At 44.5% G+C, this 11,654-nt stretch overlaps 1 long non-coding RNA gene across 1 annotated transcript; it reads right to left on the reverse strand.

Moving 5' to 3' along the window:
• Positions 1-8,058: 8,058 nt before the first annotated feature.
• LOC307162585 lies at positions 8,059-11,218 on the reverse strand. Its single transcript, XR_013821941.1, has 3 exons — positions 11,158-11,218; positions 10,207-10,271; positions 8,059-8,072 (listed from the first exon to the last, which is right to left on the reverse strand). It is a non-coding gene; the product is annotated as an uncharacterized lncRNA (long non-coding RNA).
• Between the last annotated feature and the right edge of the window lie 436 nt (positions 11,219-11,654).

Raw genomic sequence — 11,654 nt, forward strand, 5'->3', positions numbered from 1 at the left:
GTAGGCCTATCTATATCTGATTTATCTCATATAGGATGCATTTGGTTAAGAATTAACTCTGTAGTAAAGCGTCAGCTTCAGCGCGCGCAGCTCAAACGGCAGAGCACGACTAATAATGACTATTGGGACTGTAATATTACATAACATTATAAAGAGAACACTATTGTAATAAAACATTGTGAATTATTTGGGTTTAGTTGCCGTGTCGCGTTGCTCCAGGAAGAGCGCGTCCACAACATGAGTCATTCTGAATGAATGGCACGTAACTTAGTTCAAGTTCACTTGTGCATGAATTTGTGTCATTTTGTGCAGATATAATTTGTAATATTATGTTTATTTAGAATATATCTGATTAATCTCATATAGGATGTGTTTCTTTTAGATAAATAACGTGCTAGCAAAGTGCTCCAGTTTAACGGTAGCAGATTCATTCAGCGCGTGCAGTTGTTCCAGGAAGAGCAACTAAAGTCACAAGTCACACATTCTAACCGCATATGAGGCGGCGTTGGTGACACGTTGTATTAGTAGTTATATTTGATTATTAAATAATTAATTTAATTATCAATCACATCGAAACATTTTACAATCCTACTAGCCCTTTATTTATATTTAAAACCATTCTCATTGATTTGGTGAGGAACAGCGTTTTGAGCAGCATTTGCAGACCCTGTCATGCTGTTGGCCATACACCACTGCAGTAGACGCATATCGCAGTATTAAAGCTAACGATTAATCGATTAATTGATCGTTAATTTAAATGACGATCGATCATGGGAATTTGTGAAAATTGACATCCCTACCTGCAACCTCTCGAAAGCTGAAGACATCAACGGCAAAGGATAAGAATTCTTTACCGTGATGTTGTTCAGCTCTCGGTAATCAATGCAAGGTCGCAGAGAACCATCCTTCTTCCCAACGAAAAAGAACCCCGCCCACGCAGGAGAAGAGGAAGGCTGGATGAACCCAGAGGCTAGAGAATCAGAAATATATTTCTCCATGGCCTCCCTCTCGGGAACAGAAAGAGAGTAAAGTTTGCCCTTAGGCGGAGATTTACCTGGCAGTAGATCTATCGCACAGTCATGATGTGGAGGGAGAGAAGCAGCACGAGACTTACTGAACACTTCCTTCAGGTCGAGGTTCTCCGCGGGCACGTTAGACAAATCCGCTGCCTCACTCTGAAACACAGAACCAGACACAGAGGGACAAGCAGACACTAAACAGGACTCATGACAGTGGTTACTCCATGTGGAAACAGTGTTAGTGCTCCAGTCGACACGGGTGTCGCCACGGGTGTCCCAAAACCACTGGTGCAAGTGGTGAGTCCATGAGCAAGAATGAAATGAGTTCTGTGTGATTGCCAGAAGTGATGAGGGTGATGCTTTCAGTAGAGTGTGTAATCCGGGGAAGTTCTTGACCATTGAGTGCGTTGACAGTAATCTGGTGCGAGAGAGGAGTGATGGGGATCTGAAGCTTAAGTGCAAGTTTGAAGTCCATGAAATTACCCTCCGCTCCCGAATCCAGTAGTGCGTTGGTGCAGTGCGTCGATGTTCGCCATCTCAGTCTTACCGGGAGGAGGGTCGATGATGGTGATGAGGTCTTCTCGGCGGAGATCCCACCCGATAGTAGCCTCATACTTACTACCGGGCTTGCTCTTTTACCGGGCAGGAGTGGATGAAATGGCCCGCCCAGCCACAGTACAGACATAGTCCTTGGGATCTCCGCCTTTCCCTCTCCTCCCGGGAAAGCCGAGCTCTCCCCACCTGCATGGGCTCGTGGTCGAATGCGGGGCTGACCGCACTCGCACCACCGGGCTGGTGGTCCTCCGTGCTGGGCTGTGGACGGCTGGGACACGTCAATCTGGTCACACGATTCAGTCGAGCGTCAACTCTCAGAGCAAGTTCCACCAGTCCGTTCAGCGTCTCCGGTAAGTCCAAAGCATAAATCTCCTTTGAACGCGGTCAGCCAGCCCATGCAGGAACATATCCCACTGCGCCTCCTCGTTCCAACGGCACTCTGCGGCCAGGGTGCGGAACCGGATGGAAAAGACCGCCACGGAGCCTTCTCCCTGTCGCAGTTCGGCGAGTAATCTGGCCGCCTCCTTACCCGCCACTGCACGATCGAAAACTCTCTTCATTTCTTCGGAGAGTGCCTGGAACGAGGTGCAGCAGTTGTCTCCGTTCTCCCACACCGCCGTTCCCCAAAGCGCTGCTCTCCCTGACAGCAGGGTTAATACAAATGCCACCTTAGCCTGTTCACTCTGGAAAGTGCGTGGCTGTAAGGCGAAATGCATGGAACATCTCGTGAGGAACGCTCTGCAAAATTCAGGCTCGCCGGAGTATCCCTCTGGTGTGGGTAGGCGTGGCTCTGGGCTCTCTGCTGCAGCAGGTGCTGGTGGTGGGGGAACGGGCGGCGTGGGGGGCGCAGTGGGAGTCCATAAAAGTTGTACCTGTTGGGTGAGCTCGGACACCTGCTTCACGAGTGCTTGCACCGCATGACCTGTGCCCGAGATGCTCTCCTCTTGTTGGTCCATACGTGAGATACTGTGAGCGATGAAGTCGTTGATCTGGGACGTGCTTGCTGCATCCATGGTCAGGTCAGATCGTTCTGTGAGGAAATAACAGGAGGATGCAAGATGCAAGTAAAACTTAGTTTATTATAAAGGTCAGATGAAGACACAGGTCAGGGACAAACACTCAGGTGGAAATGAAGCATGGACGAGATGGCGATCCGGTGGTGGTGCGGTGATCAGCGTGCTCGAGTGAAAAACCAGGAACCGTGGAACATCCAGACGACACGAAGAAACTGACGAAATCCAGACGAAGAACTTTGCAGACGAGGCACAGGAACAGGACACATAATGCCTGTGGAAATTCAATTTAGGGGACAAAAGCATAGAGTAGAGGTGGCGGTTAATCCGTACCTCCGGCATCTGCTAATTCTGGGAACCAATTGGCCAGCATTTAATAAATTATTGGGGTATTTATGTGCGGATGCCTCTTGGGCAGAAAGAGACGAGGAAGGAGGCGGTTGCTCAGGTGGGCGAAGCTGAGCCGGGATCGCTGGGAGCTGGTTCAAGGGAACAGAGCGCTCTGGAAAAAACCATTCTCACAGAGCGCGATGATTTTCCCCTGGAGCAGTCTCAGGATTAAACGCTGAAACATGCCTTTGATCAGGTCCGCTCTATCGACGGCCAGCTGCTCCATCCTGACCAACCGCTCTCCTATCCCTATTTTACAATTCTAAAAGATAAGTTGTATCGGGTGACCCAAGACACCCAATCAAAACAGGATACAACTCAGTTGTTGGTACCTAAAAGCCGCCGGGAAATGCTTTTCCAGGCGGCTCACAGCAATCCAATGGCCGGGCATTTAGGACAAACGGCTACACTAAACCGTCTCATGGCCTGATTTTTCTGGCCGGGCATTCACGAGAATGTGCACAAGTGGTGCGCGTCTTGTCGTGAATGTCAGTTGGTGAATCCACCGGGCCAACCCAAAAGCACCTTTGTGCCCCCTTCCCTTAATGCAGGTCCTCTTCGAGCGAATTGGCATGGACCTCATCGGGCCATTAGAACGGTCAGCACGGGGACACCGCTTTGCTTTAGTCCTGGTGGATCACGCAACGCGGTATCCTGAAGCAGTGCCGCTCCGCACTATTTCCGCTAAGAGCGTGGCGAGCGCACTGTTTCAACTAATCTCCCAGGTGGGAATCCCGAAAGAGATTCTCACCGATCAAGGCACGGCGTTTATGTTACATACAATTTGCGAACTTTACGAATTATTGGGCATTAAATCGATTCGAACCAGCGTCTATCACCCACAAACTGACGGGCTGGTCGAACGGTTTAACCGCACATTGAAAAACATGATTCGAAAGTTTGTACAAGAAGACGCCAAAAATTGGGATAAGTGGTTAGAACCCCTCTTGTTTGCTGTACGGGAGGTCCCGCAAGCCTCCACGGGGTTATCCCCCTTAGAGATTCTCTATGGACGTCAGCCCCGTGGGGTGTTGGACGTCCTTAGAGAGACTTGGGAGGACGGACCTTCAAATAGTAAAAACGAAATTCAGTATGTCCTGGATCTGAGAACAAAATTCCACACTTTGGGGCGGCTATCAATGGAGAATTTGTTACAGGCTCAGGACAAACAGAGTCGGCTGTACAACAGGGGGGCTAGACTTCGTCAATTTGCACCAGCAGATAAAGTGCTTGTATTACTCCCTACTTCTAGTTCAAAATTACTCGCAAAGTGGCAAGGACCCTTCGAGGTCACACGGCGAATTGGGGATCTCAACTATGAGTTAGCTCGAACAGATAGGGGCGGAGCACATCAAATCTATCACCTCAACCTATTAAAAAAATGGACTGAGGTAGAATCAGTGATGCTGGCGACAGTGGTGAGCGGAGAGGAGGATCTCGGTCCAGATGCGAGTCTAAAAACTCAATCTCTCGCCCTGGCCCCTGGTGGAGACCACCTCTCACCCTCCCAGCTCACTGATGTGAAAAAGGTACAAGCAGAGTTTGCTGATGTGTTCTCGCCCCTGCCTGGTTGGACGGACCTCATTCAGCACCACGTTGAGACAGAGCAGGGCATGATCGTACGCAGCCGGCCGTATCGCTTGCCAGAACACAAAAAAAGGTGGTTCAAAGCGAATTAGAGGCAATGCTAGACATGGGGGTAATAGAAGAGTCCAACAGTGACTGGGCGAGCCCGATAGTTTTAGTACCTAAAACCGACGGCTCGGTACGGTTCTGCGTGGACTACCGAAATGTGAATGCTGTGTTGAAATTCAACGCTTATCCAATGCCAAGGGTTGACGAATTGCTTGATCGGCTAGGTACTGCTTGATTTTATTCGACACTGGACTTAAAGGGATATTGGCAGATCCCCTTGTCTCCTATGTCCAAAGAAAAAACAGCTTTCACAACGCCATTTGGATTACACCAATTTGGCACTCTTCCTTTCGGCTTGTTCGGGGCTCCGGCGACCTTTCAGCATCTGATGGACAGAATTCTCCGGCCGCATGCTGCATATGCCGCTGCCTACTTGGATGATATCATCATCTATAGTGGGGATTGGCAGCGTCATATGCAGCATTTGCGGGCTGTCCTGAAGACACTGAGGAAGGTGGGGCTCACGGCCAATCCGAAGAAGTGTGCAGTTGGGCGTGTGGAAGTTAGATATCTGGGCTTCCACTTAGGTCATGGACAGGTGCGTCCCCAAATTGATAAGACAGCAGCAGTTGCGACCTGTCCAAGACCAAAGACCAAAAAGGAGGTTAGACAGTTCCTGGGGCTGGCGGGATATTTCAGAAGGTTTGTACCTAATTATTCGGACCTCGCCAGCCCGCTGACTGATCTAACTAAAAAGGAAGTACCAGATATGGTTCAGTGGACGGAACAGTGCCAGCAGGCTTTTACTCAGATAAAGGCTGCTCTGTGTGGCGGACCGCTCTTGCACCTGACTTTTCTCTCCCTTTTATCCTACAGACAGACGCGTCGGACAGAGGGCTGGGCACGGTCCTGTCCCAGGAGGGTGAGGAGCGGCCGGTGCTGTACATCAGTCGTAAGCTCTTGTAAGGACCATCCATTGGCCCAACGACGGAATCCAACGGCCTGGCGAAGGTTTAAAGCGTGTATGTCTTTTCAGCGATCCAGTGAAGTTCACTTAATTTATTGGAACTTAGTTTTAGTATTACTTTAGCTCTATGCGTAATCTGACTCCAATTTCAAATGAAAATAAATCATAAATATTGATTATGAATTAATTTAGAATTAATGAATTGATTATTGAATTGATTAATGAATTGATTATTCTGATTATCCCATACTTTCAATTATTCGTTCATTACGGACCTAGTGTCGCTTTGAGACGTCACGTTGCGACTGCGCGCTCACGATCACAAACTAGCCAGTCCTGAAATAGTCAGAGGGTGCAGTACAAATATTTTACCCTATGCGGCCGCACACTACAGACCCATAGGTGTAATTTATATAATATTTGCAGCATACAACATGCTAAGTCAGGGAATAGTCAGAAATCAGAAGGTCTTCCTAAGATGTGCCCCATGGTCCATTCAAAGTGCCTTCAGTTTGATCTATTCTGGACAAAGATTTGCGGAAACACCAGACTACACATTAATCTACTGGAAATAATGATTTCAGAAGAATACAGAATAAATCAAGGTTAACATTTATTTTTCAGGTAAAAATGTATCATGCCAATTACAGAAGTAAATGATTAAAAGCCAATTCAGAAAATACATGACATCATTTACTCAAAGATGACTCTAAAAGTAAGCAATGTTCTCCTGACAAAGACACACAGTAATGTGTCAGGATTTTCCAACAGGAAAATACTGACATGCATTACTGTGTGGGGGATGATCCTGGTAAAAGATTCCCAAAGTGTATTCTATTCCCTCACCTTAAATACCAGACCAGAACAACAGGGGTTATACAAATGTTGTTTAGAGTTGGTTGGGTCAATCCATGTACCCCAGGGGGGTAGCACCTGGTTTCTTGAGATATCGCAAAGAGATATCAGCCTGAGAGATACATGATTCTCCTAAGTTCTCAATCTTTTTCATTAAACCAATGACTGCAATGAAATTAAGACTATTCTACCAATCACACTGTGCCCTTTAAAATGACACCAAACATGAAAAGGAAAAACATTCACAAGATACACCATATGTGTTAAATAGACATTCCTTGAGGAGGGAGAGGGGGGATGAGTTGAAGTCAAACAAGGGGACAATGAGATAAGTTTGGGCAGGACAAGGTTCTGTGCTCTGCCTTTGTTATCTGCTGTCCAGGGTGCATTTTATGGCGTTATTGCAGGGTGAGCTTTGTTTTAACAGGAAAATCAGTTCTTACACTAATGATATTTTAAATATTCACACTGAAAGATGATTGGATAGAATAAGGGTTAACAGGGTTTCCTATTGGCTGGCTGGTTCTCTGTGCGTCCTGTGTCGCAACTATCAGTTCACGTGTGGAAGGCCAGCGGTAAGTCGTGTGATTGAGATCTCTGTAATTGTCTATAATGATCTGTCAATGAAATGTGTGATATATAATGAGCAACAGCATATTTATTCGAGACCAAGAAAAGCGTTATATTGATGAAGAGTGTGAAATGTGTTTTATTATAGCGCCAGCACGAGGAGTGTCATATGCTGAATTATTTCAACTCACTGTTACACTGTTTTCTCAGTGAATAAAATTGATGAGAAGATTTCTTGAAGCAAGAGTTTTATTGAAAACGCAGAGAGGACTTTTCAGAGAGACCAGTTACACTGAAACTCATTTATCTTAAGGATAAAAGGTGCATAGGCAAGATGAAATCAATGAAAAAGTGCAATATTAGAATTGCTCAGAAAACAGAAGTTTGGTATTTTGCTTGTAGGATCAGTGGCGTAACATCCTTTCATTCCACTTTATCTGGCAATGAAATCAGAAAACCATTATTAAGGCAACATGCATATAATATAAATAGTACAAATGTCTACACACAATCTCTCTCCTTTTATTGCTCACCTGAAAACACCTCGACCTCACACAGTGTGAGATATTCATTGCGCCCAGGTATAAAAATGTTCACATATCGGCCCTTAATAGGATTAAACTTAAATGTTTGAGTGTCTCCAGCTGGGATGGACACAACAGTCGCAGCCCTGTGAAGAAGCATATTAATATTCTTCTGTCAAAGGCAAGTTTGTATTAAAAGGATTTATTAAAAGTAATGTTACTCATTCTCTAAACACTTGTGTAATTAAGAGAGACAATACTTACAGCTTATTATTGTTGCCATTATTTTCCAGGCAGTTGCCGATACGGATCTGAGCTCCATTTATCCTCTCTGGAACAGCATCTCCACGATTAGTGATGCTAACTCTGGTTACCTTGTAGGCTTTCCCCAAGTCAACTCTCCACCAGGGGTCTTTGTCCCCATTAGTATGACTGCATGACCCACCACTCATAACTGAATTCATGTTGCCATCGACAGCCCTTTGAGCTCCTGCTCCATAGTATGTGGAAGACTGGACAGCTGTGGCTCCAAGAGCAAGATTCCCTGTATAACAAAATAAACAATTTTTGTACTTCTACTTTAGTTATTAAAGTAAAAAAAAGAAAAGAAATCCCAATAAAATGGACAAATTAATGCTAAGCTATGTAATACTATTTTTACACGTTTCATCACAAGTCAGTATGTCCATATAACTACACTGCTCAAAAAAAATAAAGGGAACACTTTTTAATCAGAGAATAGCATCAAGTCAGTTAAACTCCTGGGATATTGATCTGGTCAGTTAAGTAACAGAGGGGGTTGGTAATCAGTTTCAGCTGCTTTAGTGTTAATGACATTAACAGCAGGTGCACTAGATGGGCAACAGTGAGACAACCCCCAAAACTGGAATGGTTTTACAGGTGGAGGCCACTGACATTTTTTCCCTACTCATCTTTTTGGACTGTTTTTCACCAGTTTTGCATTTGGCTAGGGTCAGTGTCACTACTGGTAGCATGAGGCGATACCTGGACCCTACAGAGGTTGCGCAGGCAGTCCAGCTCCTTCAGGATGGCTCATCAATACGTGCCATTGCCAGAAGGTTTGCTGTGTCTCCCAGCACAGTCTCAAGAGCATGGAGGAGATTCCAGGAAGACAGACAGCTACTCTAGGAGAGCTGGACAGGGCCGTAGAAGGTCCTTAACCCATCAGCAGGACCGGTATCTGCTCCTTTGTGCGAGGAGGAACATGATGAGCACTGCCAGAGCCCTACAAAATGACCTCCAGCAGGCCACTGGTGTGAATGTCTCTGACCAAACAATCAGAAACAGACTTCATGAGGGTGGCCTGAGGGCCCGACGTCCTCTAGTGGGCCCTGTGCTCACTGCCCAGCACCAGGGAGCTCGATTGGCATTTCCCATTGAACACCAGAATTGGCAGGTCCGCCACTGGTGCCCTGTGGTTTTCACAAATGAGAGCAGGTTCACCCTGACACGTGACAGACAGGAAAGGGTCTGGAGAAGCCGTGGAGAATGTTATGCTGCCTGTAACATCGTTCAGCATGACCGGTTTGGTGGTGGGTCAGTGATGGTCTGGGGAGGCATATCCATGGAGGGACGCACAGACCTCTGCAGGCTAGACAATGGCACCCTGACTGCCATTAGGTATCGGGATGAAATCCTTGGATCCATTGTCAGACCCTATGTTGGTGCAGTGGGTCCTGGGTTCCTCCTGGTGCACAACAATGCCCGGCCTCATGTGGCGAGAGCATGCAGGCAGTTCCTGGAGGATGAAGGAATGATACCATTGAAGGGCCACCACGCTCACCTGACCTACATCCAATAGAACACCTCTGGGACATTGTGTTTCGGTCCATCTGACATCACCTGGTTGCACCTCAGACTGTCCAGGAGCTCAGTGATGCACTGGTCCAGATCTGGGAGGAAATACCCCAGGACACCATCCGTCGTCTCATTAGGAGCATGCCCCAACGTTGTCAGGCATGCATACAAGCACGTGGGGGCCATACAAACTACTGAGAACCATTCTGAGTTGCTGCAATGAAATTTCAGCAAAATTGACAAGCCTGCTGCATCAGTTTTTCACTTAGATTTCCGGGGTGTCTTTGAATTCAATCCTCTGTAGGTTGATCATTTTCATTTCCATCAAACGATGATGCATCCTTTCGTTCATAACACATTACCCAGTCCATATTAGTATAGATATCCAGCATGATATTTTCCCCATTGAGATCTGATGTGTTTTCAAAGTGTTCCTTTAATTTTTTTGAGCAGTGTATTTATTTGTTGTACATGACTGTACAATATCCCTTAAATGTTCATCTTGCAAGGAATATTTTTTTCTCGGAAGCTTTGCGTTTATTACAAACATATCAAATATTCAACTCAAAATGAATATTTTGTCAAATGGCTTCTTTTGTGGCTAGTAGCCATGTAGTAAGCCGGGGTCTTGATCACCCTGTCGGGTTTATTTTGCGATAACATCCGTCTTGATGTACATTATCCCTTATTAGCAACCAAATGTTAGTAAGAATTTTACACATGCGTTATTAACATTGAAAGTAATGAACACTCACTTGGGCCACAAGTGTACGATGATTTGTCCAAATCTGTTAATAAAATAATAACTGTTATACACATTAATAAGTACATAAATTCTATCACAGAGTTTCCAAACGTACCTCTGGAATCAGCGACACACGGCCCAGTAAAAAGTATTAGAAATACAACCACACGTATGGCCATCCTGATAGAAGACATGACATCTCATATCAGCATATGAAAGAATCATTTTCGATTTCTCATTTAAACAAAGAAACATAAATTGCTAATGTAATGATAAAATAGTATAGAAGAACCTCATGACTTAAAGGGAGTGTAATGTGACTAACCTGACTCAGTTCTTCGGTTTTTAAATGCCTTTGCAGAGTTTGCTTTATTGTCATTGTATTTTATTTCATCTTGCTATGATCAAAACAGCACCAATGCTATATTTTCTAAATGTCATAAATTAACAAACAAGTATTCATTACGTCAATGAGCTCATCATATCTGCATTAAATTACTATTGTTTAAATGAATACATTTTTAGCTAACTGTGACTTAGCAGATACATTTTCTTAGTACATTTACATTTCTGAAATGCATAACTTAGTTACCTCTGATAACAGATCAAGTTGTATTATGGACTCATGCACGTTCTGTAAAGCTGCTTTGAAATTATGTGTATTGTGAAAAGCGCTATACAAATAAACGATTGACAAAATTGGACAATTTTAAGGAGTAGCAAAAAACATTCCTGTACTTTTCAAAACTGCCGCTATTGTAATTGGTGGCTCTTGATATAAGAGGTTTAATGTGATCAGCATCATAAGAGGAATCAGGTGTACTACGTTTTATTTTTCTAGATCAAATGGTTCAAAAGTTAGAACCATATCAATGCAACATTTTGAACTGGTGGTGGCACTATAGAGTTTGTCAAATTACTTTGCTTTGCCATAACAAGTTTGCCGAGTTTCATCATTTTCCTACTTACGGCTGCCATTGACTCCCATTAGGGAAAAATAACAAGAAAACTAATGGATTTGAATTATGTTAGAGTGTAGATTGAAGTGTAGAAAGATTCAACTCACCTGGAATTCATCAATGTATCAACCTCACAGAAGACCTTCACAATTCAGCAGTTATCTGCTTTTAAACAAAATATTACCGTCACGGAGTGGTGCAGAAGAGGAAGAGGGGTCAAAAGTTCCAATACAAACTTTTACTAACAATTAGTGATTAGAATCTCATTCATTGCGTCTGTCACATGACAAATGAAAGAAAGACTAGGAAGGTAAAGTAATTATGTTCCCTGTAAATTATTTTTGACTGCATTATAATGATTTCTTAACTCAGAATATGATCAAGATTGCACAGGTGGATGTGTTCGGGGAACTTGCCTGTTAAAAGTATAACATTTAAAGCCCCTTAAATGAACAAAATGACTCAGAGATTCACTAATTTTGATGAACAAGAGAGTCAGTAAAATGATCCAAACTTCACATCACTACTAACAATACAGTGCAAACAGGTACAGACAGACAGGAGATACACATACCTTAAATACAACAGAGATCAGACCAGGACT

The sequence above is a fragment of the Squalius cephalus genome (assembly GCF_949319135.1).
Source record: "Squalius cephalus genome assembly, chromosome: 8".
Classification (NCBI taxonomy): domain Eukaryota; kingdom Metazoa; phylum Chordata; class Actinopteri; order Cypriniformes; family Leuciscidae; genus Squalius; species Squalius cephalus.